The sequence below is a fragment of the Ochlerotatus camptorhynchus genome, unplaced genomic scaffold (genome assembly GCF_037179485.1).
Source record: "Ochlerotatus camptorhynchus isolate MF236.1 unplaced genomic scaffold, CSIRO-AGI_Acam_v1.1 ptg000142l, whole genome shotgun sequence".
Classification (NCBI taxonomy): domain Eukaryota; kingdom Metazoa; phylum Arthropoda; class Insecta; order Diptera; family Culicidae; genus Ochlerotatus; species Ochlerotatus camptorhynchus.
This window is the reverse complement of record NW_027040632.1, coordinates 1,053,370-1,066,388: the sequence shown is the minus strand read 5'-3', so window position 1 is coordinate 1,066,388 and position 13,019 is coordinate 1,053,370. Positions and strand designations below refer to the sequence as shown.

The following is a 13,019-nucleotide window of genomic DNA, read 5'->3' as shown; positions in this document are numbered from 1 at the left end:
AAGATCTGGGGCCATTTAAAGGGCCGTTTGTGACACAACTACCACGGAACCGATGAAGGACACGGATGACCAGGATATGCACTAGTGAAAGAAGTTCGTTGCTGCTCTACTTTGATTTATTGTTTCTCTGCAGGAAAGTGCTGCTCCTGAATACAGCTCCGCTGGATACAGCTATTGCTTCTGCTAGTCTGCTTCCGGTTTCTTCTGTTACTGCTTCTGGTTTTAACTCACTTGTAGACTACTGGTTTACTAATAAGCAATACGCGTGAACAGGCCCGATATATATACACACTCGCGACCCGACCAAACACCAATCACTCCGTCGTAAGGAAAAAATATGGTTCCATGGTTCTAGAAACAAATTGCGTCGCAGGAAATTTCAGTTCTCGCTGGGAGCGTTTGCTCGCGGACATACTCCCGCCCGTTGGAATGTTATTCCAAATCATCTGAATGTTGTACGTTGTCGTTTTGCAGAGGAAGTGGTGCCAGCTTACTCACTGCTCGCCGATACACACCGGTCGTTGTCTTGACATCAGCAACCCGCACTACTCCATCCTTCCCTGGATAGACAACTATGATCCGTCCAAGTTTCCGAGCTTGTGATGGTTGATTATCTTCGGCTATTTCGATGTTAGGCTGCCTTTTGGTCCACTTTGCTCTTGACTGTAATGTTGAAAGATATTCGCGAGACCACTTGTTCCAAAAAATGATCCCGGAGTTGGTTGAGGTACTGCCATCTCGATAAACGATTTGCAGGAACGTCCAAATACGATGGTTTAGCAACCGGATCAAGTCCTCGACCGAGCATCAATTGAGATGTAGCATAAAGTGGACAAGAGTTCACAATAGCTTCGATGTGTGTTAGAACGGTGCTGAACTCCTCGAATGTTAGGATGGCGTTTCCCAGGGTCCGCGTGAGATGTGACTTGACAATCTTCACTCCGGAAGCTCGGCGATCTCGGCGGAATAAACTCCCATTCCACTTCACGACTGATCAGGAAATCGTTGATTTTACTCCTTTCCATTTGGTCGTTGAACAATCACTATTTCGGCCTAAATATTAATTCGGCCTAGTGATCAAGCACCACGATGTCTTCATGATCGGTACTATTGTGTAGCTACAACTCGATACAGTTAACCGATCGTCTTTTGAGTAAGACATTTCTGATATTTTCAACTGTGTCGATAAAAGAAGCTATTTGCTAGCATTTAATACGACGATTAAGACAACAAACGGTTTTGAAGCCATGCTATTAACGAAAAAGAAAGTCAATGAAGAGAATCGATCAATGTTACTTCGGACAGTATGTAATTGTTCGGGTTTAAATAAATAGAAAAGAAAGCATTATTTACGACTGAAGTAGTTTATAGAAGTTTTATATCGGTAGATATCAACAATCAAAAACAAATGAACCGATTTTTGTTATTAAAATGACGTTCTTGTTTTCGTTTGTATTAGTGGCAAAGCCCGGTACCATTTAAACAACTACTTATCCATTGAGACTGGCTGGACACATTGAGAGTGAGACTCTCACTCTCATTTTCTAATTCGTCTCTCTCACTCGCTCTCACTCACCCGATGAGTTGGTTCATTGACATTGAAAGCATTTTTTTATGGCAACGAGTATACGTCAGATGCCCAACAGCAGCAGTAGTACGGTTGTGTACGTTTTATCATATTTATGGCAAACGATCGTGACTCACGATCACACTCTTGACGCAACACAAACACAGACCCACAGACTTACGATCCGATCTGTATCGTAAAGAATGCTCCCTCCGTTTGTTGTTTGGTTGTTTCCCAACATGTTGTAATTCTGCAGAACGCATACAAGCGGCAGCAGGGGAATAAAATCCCTATGCGTACTTGTTTCATTGATGATCCACGTTTCCCGTAGATTACCGAAGGAAACAAACTAGGTTGCATCATCGCTGCCGTGGTCGTTTTGATTAAAGTTCAACATGTGGGGTGGGATGTGGTAGGGTACCAGATCATCGACCTCTTGGATTGACCCCCTGAGATGGAGTTGCGCGCACGTTTCAGCGTTGAGAGCAGGACCACTGCGACCTTGAAGTCGTTAAAATGCTGCGACGCACATTGCAGTATAGCTGTCGGTCTTGTTGTTGTTGCAAGGAAGTTGCACAGTTGGGAGCGGTGGGAAGGCTACGTGCACGTACGCAAATGGAAGTGCAATGAGTCAAGTGCAATGCACTAGTAGCTCTCGTTAATCGAGTAAACGGTTTATGTTGGGTAGTATACAGCGTACTGAAGATTGCAACCAGGTGGTCGTCGGTGGTCGGTCATTCGATCGCTTTGCACAGGAGAGGTCAAGGAACCGTGTTGTGGAGCGGACCGTTGTTCGTTCGTTCGTTCATTGGTAGTGCGCGCATATCCGGATGTGCGAGCGATAGGCCTAGGGTTACCGGATGGTGGTAAGTTGATAGCGGTGGGCTTGGTTCGTGGTCTGCGAAATGGTATATTTTGCGGTGTTTGAAGAAATTTGCTGAAGATTTGTTTGGACTATCGCATTTAACAAAAAATACCCTTTTTTAGAGATCTCAACAGGTCCCCCCTTAAATTATCTCCGAAGTTTAGTACTTCCTTTGTTCTCCACAGAAATCCCTTCAAATGAATCTAATAATATCTTAGGACTTCGTCTCATAATAATTTTTGAATTCAGCTCAGAACTTCTCCTTCCAAAATTGTGTTTGAATCCTCCTTATTATTTTTTTTAATCTGCACTTTTGTTCCATTTAAATTTTACTTAAAATTTCAGAGTATGAAGATCACAGATTTGAAAACAAAAGAAATCATAATTATGAACACTGAAGTTAAAATTGTCAAGATTCTACAATTTTGACTTTGACTGCAATCTGTTAAATTTTACATTTAAGTTATTTTTCTCTAAATCTAGGATCATGAAGTTTGTAATTAGTCGCAAATTTTTAAGAAAAGTTCTAGTATTAGACTCTACACAAATGTTAAAGTTCCGTGGGAATCTTCTTAAATCGCATTTTTTAGATTCATGCTAGTACCTATGCTACCTACAGATAACGGAGTGAAGACACATTTTCTTGACCCAAGATCTCCAACAATTTTCTCTAAATCTTATTTGGATCAAGTTAAATTTTTCCTAACACAATTTCTCATGTTTTACAATATTGTCTTATGACAGATGCAGCCAGATAGCATTTTGCTTAATAACCTGAAGCCAGAACTCTTTTAGTCAGTAAATTCTGGGGCTTTGAAAAGATAAGATAGTTGGAACCCCCTTGTTTATGTTTATACCGTAGCAAATTTCTTAGTTAAAAAAATCATCAAAATAAACAAGGGGGTCCCAACTTTCTTCGCGTAAAAAAATCCGTAGCTAGTGGCATCGCTGATGAGTAGTGAATTTGTTGTGTCATTCAAATAAGTAATTATAAAAAAAAAGGCTTTATTTGCTTGATAGGCCTAGTTTACGTCCCGCAATGCTATCATAAATTATTATAACAGCACGACGAGTGTATTAATTCTAGATAGTGGTAGAATAAGGGTCTACCAGCTTTGGTAAACAATGACTTCTATCGATGATTTCTAGGAATTCAAGACACGCCCTCGCCAACGACAAACCAACACAGTCTTCCCCTACCCGATGGTGATGTTGGTTCACGTGGGCGTGAGTTGAATTGATAGAAATCATCGAGAGAGAAATACTGCATTGCTAAGGAGTCTTGATGGAAGACATGCTAAATTACTTTCAAAAATTATTGAAATCCGATTATTAAAGGGTGATACGGTCAAAATTTGGTCAAGGGAAAACGCGTGTAAATCGGTGAAATCGTTTATTTAAAAAATCAAATTAAATTTCTTTTTCAAGTTCAATTAGTATAAAATTCAGGAAAAATATTCAGTTAGGCTTCCGCTTTTCCAAATCCGAATTGCCGGGCCTTACGCTTGACCCCTGCCATCAGATTTTGTACAGCCACCTTGTCCACCTTCTTCGCCGCAGAAAGCCAGTTTGCCTTGAACTGCTGCTCGCCCTTAGCAGTTTTTTGGTCTTCTTTAGGTTCCGCTTGACAATAGCCCAGTATTTCTCAATTGGGCGGAGCTCTGGCGTGTTGGGAGGGTTCTTGTCCTTGGGAACCACCTGCACGTTGTTGGCGGCGTACCACTTCATGGCCTTTTTACCGTAATGGCAAGATGCCAAATCCGGCCAAAACAGTACGGAACAACCGTGTTTCTTCAGGAAAGGCAGCAGACGTTTATTCAAACACTCTTTCACGTAAATTTCTTGGTTGACAGTCCCGGAAGCTATGAAAATGCTGCTTTTCAAGCCACAGGTACAGATGGCTTGCCAAACCAGATATTTCTTTGCGAACTTTGACAGTTTCATGTGCTTGAAAACATCTGCTACCTTTCCCCTTCCTTTTGCCGTATAAAACTCCTGTCCCGGAAGCTGCTTGTAGTCGGCTTTGACGTAGGTTTCGTCGTCCATTACCACGCAGTCAAACTTCGTCAGCATCGTCGTGTACAGCCTCCGGGATCGTGCTTTGGCCGTCGTATTTTGTTTATCATCGCGATTTGGAGTCACTACCTTCTTGTAAGTCGATAGTCCGGCTCGTTTTTTGGCTCGATGCACGGTTGTAGACGATACACCCAGCTTATTTGCGGCATCTCGGAGAGAGAGGTTAGGGTTTCGCTTGAAACTACCGGCAACTCTCTTTGTCGTCTCAGCGGCTTCCGGTTTTCGATTTCCCCCCCATCCAGACTTCCTGGCTGTCGACAAACGTTCCCCAAACACTTTAATTACATTTGTAACGGTTGATTTGGCAACTTTTAGCGATTTTGCCAACTTTGCGTGCGAGTAGCTCGGATTTTCGCGATGCGCGAGCAAAATTTTGATACGCTGCTCTTCTTGCTTGGACGGCATTTTGACAACTGAAGAGTGAATTCCAAAATCAAAATAGGAGCAACATTCTACACACACACACCTTCAAAATGAGGGGTGTTCAGGTTTTTTAAATGCAAAATTGAAAGAAATACGTCAAGTTGATATTGACCAAATTTTGACCGTATCACCCTTTACTATCGAATAAGTTCCCAAAGTACTTGTGTTGTAATTAGTAATTAATGACTGAAAAACGTGTGATACATTCCTCCGTGACATCATTAGAAACCCATCCACGCAAACTGCTTAACGATGTGCCAGAGCAATAATCCTAACGATTTAAGTAATGATGTTTGCAGAAGCGCGTACCGTTTAATGATTGCAAATAGGATACAAATTGGCATCTATTAATGGATTCGCTCAAACATAAATCATAGCACCGATATAGGCTAGCCAGTGCACCTCTGCGTACACCTGTATACATCATTGCAAGTGCACCTCTTTACACCTGTCGTCGGGCACTGCTGCTGACGGACTGTGTGGTGGGGTTCAGGTGATTAAACCTGCTTCTGCTTCGGCTGTTGAGTGACTACTTAGGAACGCGATAAAAATCAAATTGCTCGCATTCTGAACAAGGAAAGTCAGTTTCCGCCTCTTTTCAGTGCAAGATGTCTACACTGACTGGAGGTAGAATAAGGCAAATAGGCAGCAAGATGCAAACCCGATAAGCTTATTAGCGAAACGCGATTGTCGGTTGGATGGGATTATATGGCACACGTGCCGCCGATGTGCCCACTTTCTGCTGCCACTTACTACGGTGGATATATTTAACTAGTTGAGCGCACCGCCAACGCAAAGGTCATCGTACCTCCTGTTCTGGGAATTCTTTCTAAAGAGTGTAAGTGCAGCCAGTTGCTGTCATCGAAGGTCTTAGCCCACTTACGTGTTTCATGGTGTCACGGATTGTTGATTCAATAGAGCAATAGTAGGGAAACTGGTGTCATTTGTAACTGTCCCGGTTCTGTAATTCAATTAGTCTGTCAGTGGAGGCTTTCCTTGACTGCGGTCAAATGTGGGTGACAAACAGGTGTCCGTGTCCATTACTTGCGGGAAGGGGTGTGACAACTCCATCATCAATCATTCCACGCTGATTAGACGCTGTCAGCTGTATCTAGATTGTAGTATAGCGATAGAATTAGTTCTGGTTGTCTTTCTGGGCCGACGCAAGTGGAAGGTTTAAGCACTTTAGCTCTATTTTTCGATCGGGATTGAACAACAAATTGAATGTTTCTATCAAATATGACTTTTAAAACTATTCACCTTTCCATACGATACCGTATTGATAAAGAGTCACTTATTGTTCTGATTCGCTAGGAGCACTTTTTTTCTGAGAAGAATTGCTGTAAATGTTTAAACAATGCGTTCTTATGGACTATGTTTTGTAGCTTTTGTACTACCATACCAAACGTATGATTCATTCATTCACGTCGAAATTATTGATATATTTGATGTTTCTGCTCGATGTGACGGAAATGGGCCCTTATGCCGATGTAGTTCTCTACGCTATATCGTTTGAAAAATTTACGTTAATTTAATACGATACGTATTAAAGTTACACAACATTTTTGCATAAATCGACAATATTGTATTGAATTTGCTTGCAAGTTTATGAGCAATCTGTTGGTTAGGGTTACATGAACTGAATTTTACGCGACTGTTAACATTAATGATAATGCTTCGGTAATCCTTTATTAAGATAAGGGAACCTCGGAAAAGTTCAGGGTATTGTAATGCAAAGTTGCTTAACCAAGTAAAGTGTTCACGCCCACAAGTTCAGCCCTTTTCAAATGTTTTTTTTTTTTCCTAGGAAAATACGTATGCAAAGTAAGCTAGGTTTTTATTCCCAGGAAGTTTTAACGAAATCTGAGCAGGTGCTGCCAGCCAGTAGTTGAGTTGTCGTAAAATTTGTCAATTATCATTGAATTATTCTTAACTTCCCTTGGAACTCTGTTAGTAATAACCTTCAAAAAATTCTAAGCATTTCCTTGGAATCCTTCTTAACATTCCTTTGCAACTTTTTATGAGAATTAGATTGCTTTACAATTTTTCTCCAAATTTCTTTGTATTCACAACTCTAATCATAAATCCTTAGGAATTATCCTCAGAAATCCCTTGAATTTTTTTTTTTTTTTTTTTTAGGATTTATTTTATATTATCCTCTAATTTTTTACTATCCTCGAATTACAATTCCTTTGATATTTTATTTTTAATTCCCTTGAAAGCAGCGGCGTCGCCTTAACCTCAATCTACCTGTGCACCAACTCTCAAAACATAAACAATTATCAAAATATTGCTTGCAATGGATAGATATCGAGTTGACTAGAAGATTAAGAGTATTTTTCAACCGATTCAAGTATGAATATGGCATTAAATCTGTTTTTGAAAGTTGGTGCACAGGTAAAAAGTGAGGTTACGCGACGCCACTGCGCGAAAGTATTTTCTGAACATTCCCTAGTATTCCTTAGAAATTATCCTCAGAAAACCCTTTAAATTCTGCTTATAATTCTATATGAACTCCCATCTGAGATCTCTTGGAATTATCCTCACTATTCCCAATAAACTCTGCTTAGAATTACCTACGAATTTAATTCAGAATTTCTGAGGACATTATCTCAAAATTATCTTTGATTAAAATGTTGGTCAAAACTCCCTTAGATTTTTTGTATATTTGTTCAGAAATCTCTTCTGCATTTCTTTGGAATACATATTTAAAGGCTGATGCCACAGTGAGAGCGAAAAGGCGAGCAAAGCGTTGGAACGAATGTAATGAATAATATCAATAATGGGAACTTCCATTAATGATATTATTATTTATATTCGTTTCAACTTTCCAATTTTATTTTATTCCACAGGTGTTCTCGGCAGAATTCTAAAAAAAATAATCTTTAAAGTTTAAGAACCATAAACAGTCTTAAGTCCCAAAGCCTTGTATTTTTGCAGGACAGGCTGTGATCTTGGAAATTTTTGAAAACCTCATATTTTTCTCAGTATCAGATTGATGAAAGCATTTCCATTTGTGTTTATTTTTGTCTAAATCTTGGATCACAAAGATTTGTATTAGTCACAAATCGCTAAAAAATTTCATTGTTTAACAAAATTCCAGAAACTTAAGAAACGCTTCAAAATTATAAAAAAGTAGTTCCAGAAAGCCCCATTTTTAAAATATATAGTTTTGATTGGACAACTTTAAATTAAAATTTACCCGAAAGCGGGATTTGCTACTAAAAATTAAAAGCCAGCATAAGCTGCTCTTTATTCACTCAGCGTGACATTTGGGCTGATCTCTCTCATTTCAATTCAATTAGTTCTTTAAATGCAGTTTCAATATCGTTTGATTTGTTAGATAAAATTTCGATAAAAGTAGGATTGGTGCAGATTTGATGCAAATTTTATTTTAAATTTCTCGTTCCATGATCCCAAATTTGAAAAAGGCTCTGTTGTTTTCCTTGATTTATTTTCCGTACTGAGTGAGTACCAATGCTACCGACGCCACGGAAGCAGCTTCCACAGCTGGACCCTACTCATCAACTTATGGACCGGTGACCAACGGCTTTACTTCGCCCCTTGAAAAAGGCTCTTGAAAGTAAAATGTTCGAGTCTCATAGAGTTTGATGAGATTTTTTTAAAGCTTTCAATGTTTTTCGGAGGAGAATCCCAATTCTGGGGAAAGTCTAAGGAAAACTTAAAGTAAAACATGAGGATTTCTTGGACAGGGTGGCCACAAATCCGGAAAAATCTGGCATTAACGGAGAATGGAAAACATCCGGGAATTTTAATAAAATTTTAAAACATATTTATGTATATTATTTTATTTTGAATATTTCGCTTAAAAACTTGAATATTTCTTAAAGCTCGGAATTTTTATTTTTTCTTAGTACAGAATACCAAAAACTACTCTGACCTAAACCTAAAAAAATTTAGCGATGTCCTAGAGCAGCGTGTAGCCCGTGGGCCGGACGTGGCCTTTAGATTTCAGCAATGATATCATTCTAGCCTAATTATGAATATGAATTAGATCCCAAAATTAATGAGAAATATATAAAAAGCAGCTTTAAACATGTCCATAGAACGTAGTAGATACAGCCATTTAAAAAGCATGTTTAGAAAGGTTGGGCAGGCCTGTCCTAGAGTATAAAAAAACTGTTAAGTCCTAAATCGTGATAGTTTTGTTAAATGATAATCCTAAAAAATTTCTAAGGCTTAGACACGCGATTTTTGATTAACTTTGCAATCTCAATAATTGGTCTATGTCCGATGTTCGGCATTTTGAATATTTTTGTTAATTTTAAAACCTTTAGAATTTTAGAACCATATCTGGGATGTTGAATTTACGCTCGGCGGTCAGACGTTTTTTCGAAGTTTGAGACACTTTTCAGACTATCGTTCTATCTCAATGTTTTCTAAATTTCTAGACCCATAATCCGGAACAGTTTTCTAAGACCAGAATCACGGATTTTTTTTCTCTCTCAACCGAAGCCTTAGAATCTTTCAGTTGTTTCTAACTCCTGGATCTTCAATTTCTTTGTACGGGATCTTGCAAAATGGGCAATGTCTGATTCAAATTAATTAATTCTATGGAACTTATCTGAAGATATTTTGAAAATTTCTCAAGGATTTCCTTAGGATCATTCCAAAATGTCTTCAGAGCTACTTTTAGTATTCCCGTCAATATTGTTATGATTCAATTCGCTGTTCTTCATAACAGTTTTTGAGAGGATCTTTGTTTCTTGTGTTTGTGTGGTTTATTTGTATGAGTTGCCAAGTGACACAGATGCGTCTTTTCAACTTTAGTTCTTTTGAGATTTCAATTATTATTAATTACAGTTCCTAGTCCTATCAGGCCTGTTTTAGAGAATGACTACCTGGTGACTGGTTTGTTTTAAATTGGAAAAAGGAGACTACTTATAACTACTATTTACAACTGCAACTAACCTACAACTACTACATACACTCAAAAATTATCTTCGTATTTATAATGATTATTGTGAGGGTTCACCTAAATTTCATTTCAGATATAATTTTCTTTAATATTGCCTTGGAATATTCCTCAGAAAATTCTTGGTATGTCCTTTAGAATGTAGGACATATTCTCCCAAGTTTTCCTTCAATTCCATTGGGAATTTTTCTCAGAATTTCGTTAGAATTCTCCTCAAAATAGCCTTGAGATAATCTCTTATATATTTTTTTTTAGAAATTCGCTTTGGAAAGCTCTTGAAACTCTCCTTATAATTTCGCCTGGAAATGTCTTGAGAATCGTTTTGAAATCTGAGTATGTTTGTCTCAAAACTCCCTGTGAATTCTCCTCTTTGGAACCCTCTAGCAAAGTCTGTTAAGTTCCCTTAAAATTCTCACGAACTCTTTTACGAATTCCCTGGAAATTGTCTTCAAACTAGCTTAAAATTCAGCAATTTTATTTTATTTTTTTGTATTATAATCGATATTTTTTTCGACCTCTCCTCAGAAATCTCTTCGATATATTCATTGTCATTTAACTGCTTTTCAGTCGTCGTTCATCATTAGGCTAAAAATCTGATAAATAAAAGCTTAAAAAAATCATTAGGGATTGATTAGATTGAAGCCATATCTTGCTGAACATTGCATTAGATCTTAAGTGACATTGATCGATTCTCTTCCTCGATTTTCTTTTTCGTTAATAACATGAGCACATAACTACATCTTGTTGTGTTTGTCATATTATATTTAAGCTTCTTTTAACGATCTGTGTGCTGGAAGTACCTGGGAATGTCTTTACATGGCCGTGGGGATACAAAGAGAAAATCGACGGAGAGAATCTGTCAACGTTACTTAGGACCTAATGTAATGTTCAGTTTGATTTCATCATTAAGTGTTCACTTGAATTTTACTATAGAGTGCTACCAAAAATTCCTTAAGATTTGCTTATCTGGAATTCAAAGTCCCAAAAATCATAGTAAATTTATTGATATTTATTTCAAGCTAAAATCAGTTGCAATAAAGCTTGTATGGTGTTTTCTATATCAGCGAAAATTATGGCAACTCAAAAATCAAAACTGTAACTTGACCTCTGGACGAATGAATTTCAGGGTGGGACTGATGTGCGATTACTTTGCATAGTGGGATAAACTGACTTGATGTTGTTTTCACATTTTGCATGATCGAAGTCCGTCTCATGTTTGTCAATATTCCATTAGATATTCAGTACATATTTAAGCTTCTACATGTGCTTATTATGCTCGTCCATATGTATTCTCGAGAATTTAACTGAGCAACGATTTAAAAATAATTAAAATACCAATGATTTAAAATGACTGTATGGAATTCCATTTAGCTCTAGCACTTAAAAAAAAACAACATTTTTGCTTCACAAAACAACGAAAAACATTATGGAATGGAAAGGGTTAAACTCACAATCAAGTGTTCGTTGCGGTTGTGGTGATTTGTATGAAGTAATATGAGGGGCTCGGTGGCCAGATGGCGACCATTTTGCTCACTGAATAGAAACACATGGGATAAATTCTATGTTCAAAGAAGTGCTTCCTCATCTGCTTCTAAACACGACCACATGATTAAATAGATCGATTACATATAAGAAGTGTTTCCGTTTCTCGACCAGTTTTGGCTCTTCGGGATACGGAAAAGCGCTGATGGCTTGGAATCGGGAAATATTTCAAATCACAGACCAGAAAAGTATGAAGTTGCTTCCATCGGCAAAAAAATCCGAGTAACTTTCACCAAAAAATCCTTCTACATTTTTTCCCCGGGAACAGATTTGCGAGAATAGGGAAATGTGATTTTTGGTAAATTTACCGGGATTCTGGTAGGAAAAACTACTTATAAGTAGCTTCATGTCGCCGGGCTTGAACGATCGTCGTTCGTTTGCAATGTTTTGTCAAGATGTAAAGATCTTGTTGGCTTAGTGGCGACCGTTTTTGCTTACTGAGTAAAAGATCGTGGGTTTTACCCCAGATCCCTTTAAATTACTCAGTTGGTTATCAGGCTACGAGAATCGCAAATTATTGTTAAAGATCAATGAAACGTGTAGTGAGAATGGACGGTTACTCCCAGCTCCATTCAGTTGATTCATTGTGCTGGTTCTGATCAGTCACGGAGTAGCAACCTTTAATATGTGCACTCAGTCTATGCTAAGTCCGAACTTATTTCGGTGATAATATTTAGACACTTCAAATGAGAGTTTCCCGTTAATTTTTAGGGCCATAACAAGGAATTTTGGGACCACTCCAGTAGAATTCTGAGCACAATTTAGCGCGAATTTTAAGGTTAATTCCATGAATATTTTGTAAACACTGGGAAGAATTCCAAGACAATTATCAGGAGAACTCTTCGAGAATTGCTAGGTAACACTGCGAGAGTAATTAAAATGTTGACGGGAGTTTCAGAGTGAATTCGAAGAGCGTTCTGTGAATAATTTCAAGAGAATTATTGAGCACCCTATATGGGAATACCAGAGAGAGTTTTAAGATGAACTGTGAGTAAATTCTAAGGAAATGAACAAATTATATAGAAGTTCTCAGATCAATTTTCCGGACATCTACAAATTTACAAGATTCAAAACTAATAGGAATATTCAAAATGCTGGACTATGAAAAGTTTTTAAATTGCGAACTTCAAATAAATTAAGTACCACATACTTTATTGGGTTTAGAACTCAGACAGTCAAGCTCGTTGAAACTCTTTAATATCCGGTCCACGAATCCATTTCTGCCATAATGTTGCTATTTTCAAATTTAAAATCCAAAAAAATTAAAATCATGAAATTCTACAAAATTCCGTCCTATAGGGGAAGTGGATGTAATGTCGGCCTAAATGCCCCTAATTTGGGCCCATACATAAATTCTGCAATCGACTAAATTTTCAATAGCGACCAAATATCCATTAGTACCGTCCCAATGACGCGTTCATCTAGATAAAATTGATAAATAGCTGATTTTTAGAGATGGGCCCAATCTTAGATTCATAGGTAACCATTAGAGCCATTTCCCCTACTTATATTAAACTTAGAACAATCTTCGAGAATTCAAGACTCAAACAATTTTACCATATCATTTTGTCTGAGATCTAACCTCAAATAAATTAGCAAGTAGAATCTTC

The 13,019-nt window shown here is 37.9% G+C and overlaps 2 protein-coding genes across 3 annotated transcripts in view; one reads left to right on the top strand and one right to left on the bottom strand.

The window, feature by feature from the left end:
* The window catches only part of Ubr3 (Ubr3 ubiquitin ligase), a 119,558-nt gene that overhangs the window by 49,942 nt on the left and 56,597 nt on the right, over positions 1-13,019 (top strand). The gene's annotated exons all lie outside the window — the stretch shown is intronic.
* orion overlaps positions 1-13,019 on the bottom strand; it is a 460,865-nt gene that overhangs the window by 416,303 nt on the left and 31,543 nt on the right. The gene's annotated exons all lie outside the window — the stretch shown is intronic.